Consider the following 6,000-nt stretch of genomic DNA (forward strand, 5'->3'; position numbering starts at 1 on the left):
ATCAGGGCCTTGGCTTCAAAAGTATTTTGAAAAGCTATCATTACCCAGGTAGACAGGTGACGTCAGTCTCAAAAGTTTAAATTATGGGTGCCTTTTCTACCGCGAAATAGGCATTTCAAGGAGTCAATTACAATTCACGGGTTTCAAAATCGATTTCCAGTAGAGGGAGCCCTTGCTCGGGTAATACAATGGGGGGACCATTTCTATCCTTGTCCCTGTCACCTTCATCAAAATTCACACAGTAAAGACTTAGGGTAGAATTCATTTTCGTATTTTTCCACCCCTCGGGTCTATTTGTACGTTAACCGCAAGATTTGTTTTTTCTTCGAAAGGAACCAAATTACTGATTCTTTGTCTAGATCCCAGGGCAGGAATCCCCCAACCTGGGATTGGACCAATTCCGGACCCTGGCTTTGGTGCCTGGCGATAGACCACAAAGCATCGAATATTTGAGCACCGTCCATCTGTCCTGGGGGCTTACTGTACTCATTTTGCAGTTGAAAGATACATACTTATTATTAACCCGTTAAGAGGCTTTGAATGGGTAGTTGGCATGTACCTTGGAATCACATTCATCCAAACCTTCTTAATTACCATGCAGTTTTCAGATAAAGCCTCAGAGGAGTAAAGTCAAGGGCAGGATGGATCCCAGGTGTGGACCAGCAAGAAGGTGCGAGCCTGGGGCTCATCCATTGTCTCCGGGGTGGGAGCATTCCATGAGCGCTGTCTGGGGAATAAAATCAAAGTGGTTTCTTGGTGATTTCTCCGAGTTAGACAAAAAAAGCCGGACTCGTCATCGACTGAATCCCGTGGTTGTGTCCGTCATGCCCAACAACGGTGTTGGCTTGTTCTTTTCATTCTTGAAGTGGCCAGCTTTAGGAACCGATCCAACTTGCCGTTAAAAGCCACGCAGACTCAGAGGTGGCCCAAATGAGGGGGAGGGTGGTCATTGTGTGTACAACGATGTAATCTTCTCAGGACCCACGTGATACAAACGAAAGAAATTAGCCTAAGTCTCAACATCAAGGTTCAGCTTTTAATTCATGCGCTCTGGGCCTCCTGGATTATTTTACACGGTCTCTATTTACCGGATTTCTCCAGAGAGTCCCTCCCGCTCCTGATTCCACAAAAGAAGAGTTTGCTGTTGCAAAACCTCAGTTTTAAAAGCTGACTTTGCTCTCTGTCTCCCATAACCTTTTATAGAATCTGCCCTTTGGGTGGAAGGAAAGTCCAGACATCTGGAGTGAAGAGACTGGAGTTCCGAGACAGGTTTTGCGCATACTTTCGCACCCCCTCTTAGAATGAGAGGTGGGAAGGCGGGGAGGTGGGGGTGGGGAACCTCGGAAGCCTCAGTCATTTGCTGTAGGTGGGTTGCCTGTACTTGAAGGATGGAGTTGAGCTTTGGTTTTTGCTTAAATACCGAGCACTGAGAAACTTCTGAGTATTCGAGAGCGGCCTATGTCTGCACTCTCCTTATAGTAGCCACAGGTGGCGATTGAGCACTTGACATGTGACGAGGGAGTGAATTTTTAACTTTATTTAGTTATTTAGTTATCATTAATTTACATCTCTCTCTCTCTCTCTGAAAATAAATAAATAAACTTAAAAAAAAGGGGGAGGGTGGCGGTGCCGGGGTGGCTCAGGCGATTGAGCGTCCGACTTCAGCTCGGGACATGATCTCACGGTTCGTGAGTTCGAGCCCCACGTCAGGCTCTGTGCTGACAGCTCAGAGCTTGGAGTCTGCTTCGGATTCTGTCTCTCCCTCTCCCTCTCTCTGCCCCTTCCCTGCTAGCGCTCTGTCTCTCTCTGTCTCTCAAAAATGAATACACATTAAAAAATTTTAAATAAAGACGACAAAATTTAATTTACATTGACTTTAACCACAGTATTTATATATACTTATTCTATGTTGGAATGCAAATATTTTAGATATACTGGTTTAAAGAGAATATATTTTTGAAATGGATTTCATCTGTCTTATTGTACACTTTGGAAAGTACTGTAAAATGTATTTGTTGAGTGTACAAATAGCCCATTCCTTTTCACTGTGGGCAAACGTTCCATTGTATGACTAACACACCTTCTTTATCCATTCACTTGTTAGTGGACATTAAGGTTGTTTCCGTGTGGGGACAATTACAAATAAGGTTGTTATGGACCCGCGTGCACAAGTCTTTCAATGACCATATGTTTCCTTTCCTCCTGGGCAAACAACCTAGGACTGAAATGACTGAATCCTTTGCTCGGTGTGAGTTTAACTTTTTAGGACGCTTCCACCCTGTGTTGCAAAGTGACTGCATCATGTTCAGTCTCCACCAACGAAGATATGAGAGCGCTGGTCCTTCCACACTTTTGCCATCGTGTGGTCCGTCGGCAATGTTAGCCGTTCTGTGAGGCCATTGAAAATATAGATGCGTCGCTGCCTCCCCGGTTCCTGGCACACGGCTCCTAAAACCTTTGTAATTTCCTAAGTGATGAGAACACTTGGTACTGATTTCCTGTCTGTGAAATGGTGTCCTATCCCCCTTAGACCACAGGAGACACGCAGAGAGCAGCCGTGACTTTAGATTTCCGGGACAGTTAGCGCCTGCCGCACCAGCATATGAGACAAGATCGTATCTTGAAAACTCAGAGAGAGTTAAGGTGTTTTTATATCTTCTTCCTTTTGATTTTCGTTTTAATTCAAGGTTCATTAACGTACGGTGTTATAGTAGCCCCAGGGGTCCAATACAAACGTTCAACAATTCTATGCACTTCTCAGGGGAACTCAGATCAGAGAAGGTAAGTGACTTAAATGTGGAGTTGCCAGATTTGGCAAAACAGATTACAGAGAGCCCGGTTGCATGTAAATGTCAGATAAACAACGAATAACTTTTGGTACGTGTAGGTGCTGTGCAACAGTTGGATATATTTATTTTTATTTTTTTTTTTTTTATTTTATTTTTCAACGTTTTATTTATTTTTGGGACAGAGAGAGACAGAGCATGAACGGGGGAGGGGCAGAGAGAGAGGGAGACACAGAATCGGAAACAGGCTCCAGGCTCCGAGCCATCAGCCCAGAGCCTGACGCGGGGCTCGAACTCACGGACCGCGAGATCGTGACCTGGCTGAAGTCGGACGCTTAACCGACTGCGCCACCCAGGCGCCCCAACAGTTGGATATATTTAGCACCAAGAAAAAGTTTGTTTCTTTATCTGAAAATACAAATTTAACTGGGTGCCCTGCGTTTCCTGTCCTGGCAATCCTACTTCATAGCTAGTCGGTGTCACTTCTAAACCCAAGATGTCCTAACTGCAAAGTTTTTTTTTACTCTACTGCACTGACTCGTCATGCAAGAATTAAATCTGGGTGAGATTATTTTATTATTATATCATTTATTGTGTTTTCTCATTTTATAGCATATATTCTTAAGCTCTTTTTTTTTAATTAAATTCCTATTTTATTTTACCGGAGAGAGAGAGAGGGAGAGCGTGCACGAGTGGGAAAGTGGGCAGAGAGAGAGGGAGAGAGAATCCCAAGCAATCTCTGTACTGTCCTTGGGGAGTCCGAGGCGGGGCTTGAACTCACGAACTGTGATGTGACCTGAGCTGAAACCGAGTTGGATGCTTAGCCGACTGAGCCACCCAGGTGCCCCTATTATTAAGCTCTTTTTAAATAAAACGCTTGCGTATTAAGAACAGAATTTTTATTTCTTATTGGTCTTGGACCTCTGTGCCTGGCACAGAGCTCCTGAAACCTTTGCCATTTCCTGGGTGTTTGGAGGGTCTTGTTTCTCATGGGCTCCCAGACGGCTCTTGGATGAAGCTGGTCACGGGAAGATCGAGCCACGTTAGAAGCTTGGAGTTTCTGCCCCAGCCCCCATTTTCTTGAGAAGAGAGGAGGTCTGGAGATGAAGTGAATGATTGATCATGCCTATGTGAGGAAGCCTCCATAAAATCCCCAAAGCATGAGGTTTGGAGAGCGAGCTTCGGGTCTGGTGAACCCCGGGAGGTCTGGGAGAGTCGCATGCCCAGAGAGGGCATGGCAGCTCCACAGCCCTTCCCACACACTTTGTCCGATGCGTCTCTTGCCTGTTGCTGTTCATCTGTCTCTTCTGTTGTGCCCTTTTATAATAAACAAGTAAACATAAATAACCTGTTTTCCTGACCTCTGTGAGATGCTCTTGCCAGTTAAGCGAACCAGAAGAGGGGGTAGTTGGAACTGTCTACAGACAGCAGGTCAGAAGCACAGGTGACTGACATTGGCCTGTGTGTGTGTGTGTGTGTGTGTGTGTGTGTGTGTGTTGAGGGGGACAGTCTTGTGGGACCGAGCCCTTAACTTGTGTGATCTGATGCTACCTCCAGGTAGGTAGTCTGAGCATTGAGTGAATGGTAGCACACCTAGTCAGTGTTGCAGAGAATTGTTTATGTGGTGTAAACCTCACATTTGGTGACCAGAAATGTCAGAAATGCAGTGTTCCTGTGTCAGCAGTTAAGGAGACTCGCAGGAGAAATACACAGTAGGGAACACCTAGGTTCTCTCCCCGCTCCGCACGGGACGGGGGAGCTGAGCGGGGTTTTTCTTTAGACACATTCTAATAATTATGCTGTCGTATTTCCTTTTTAATTCGCTTTTAATTCACACCCTCATCTGAAGGTTGTCCAGCATTTTTTGATGTGCTTGCTTTCAACCAGTCTCTCTCTCTCTTGTTTTTTTTTTTTTTTTTTGGTAGTTTCAAGTTTTTGTTCAAATTCCAATTGGTTAACGTACGGTGTAGTATTCGTTTCAGGAGTAGAAATCAGTTTATTCTTCACTTACATATAACACCCGGTGCTCATCACAAGTGCCCTCTTGAGTACCCATCACCCATTTAACCCATCCCCCACCCACCTCCCCTCCAGCGGCCCTCTGTTCGTTCTCTGTAGTTAAGAGTCTGCTTTATGGTTTGCCTCTCTCTTTTATTTTTTTCCCCTATGTTCATCTGTTTTGTTTCTTAAATTCCACATATGAGTGGAATCATGTGGTATTTGTCTTTCTCTGACTTCTTTCGCTTACCATTATACCCTCTAGATCTATCCGTGTTGTTGCAAATGGCAAGATTTCATTCTTTTTTATGGCTGAGTAATATTCCACTGTATATGTGTATCACAACTTCTTTATCCAATCATCAGTCAATGGACATTTGTGCTCTCTCCATCATTTGGCTATTGTTGAAAGTGCTATCAACATTGGGGTACAAGTGCCCCTATGCATCAGCACTCCTGTATCCCTTGGGCGAATTCCTAGCAGTGCTATTGCTGGGTCATAGGGTAGATCTATTTTTAATTTTCTGAGGAAACTCCACACTGTTTTCCAGAGCGGCTGGACCAGTTTGCATTCCCACCAACAGTGCAAGAGGGTTCCTGTTTCTCCACATCCTCTCCAGTATCTATAGTCTCCTGATTTGCTCATTTTAGCTACTCTCACTGGTGTGAGGTGATATCTGAGTGTGGTTTTGATTTGACACACACACACACACACACATACATATATATGTGTGTATATATTATATATACATTGTGTATGTACATTGTATCTATCTATCTATCTACCTATATAATGTTTATTTATTTTTGAGAGAGAGTGTGCAAACAGGGGAGGGGTGGAGAGAGAGGGGCAGAGGATCCGAAGCAGGCTCTAAGTTGACAGCCCTGAGCCCCAATTTCTTAAAATAGGTATAGGGTTATTAAGATTTCTATTATTTCTTGAATGAGTGTGGTAGGGTGGGTCTTTCAAGGAATTTTCTCATTTCATTGAAATTACATAACCCATAAAATTTATAAATTTGTTTACAAATTTCCTAATTTCCCTTTTATCGTCTGCGTGATATAATCTAGGCTGGCATGTTTCTCAGTCTTGATGTTGGTTACTTGTGTTCTGTCTCTTCCAGGTCAGTCTATCTAGCCTGGGATTGGCAAACGACAGCCTGTGAACCAGTCCTGTGTTTTAGGAATACATTTTTAGGGGCGCCTGGGTGGCACA

This window comes from Lynx rufus, unplaced genomic scaffold (genome assembly GCF_022079265.1).
Source record: "Lynx rufus isolate CCGP_SWC_20201006 ecotype Redwood Valley unplaced genomic scaffold, mLynRuf1.p SCAF_28, whole genome shotgun sequence".
NCBI classification, from domain to species: domain Eukaryota; kingdom Metazoa; phylum Chordata; class Mammalia; order Carnivora; family Felidae; genus Lynx; species Lynx rufus.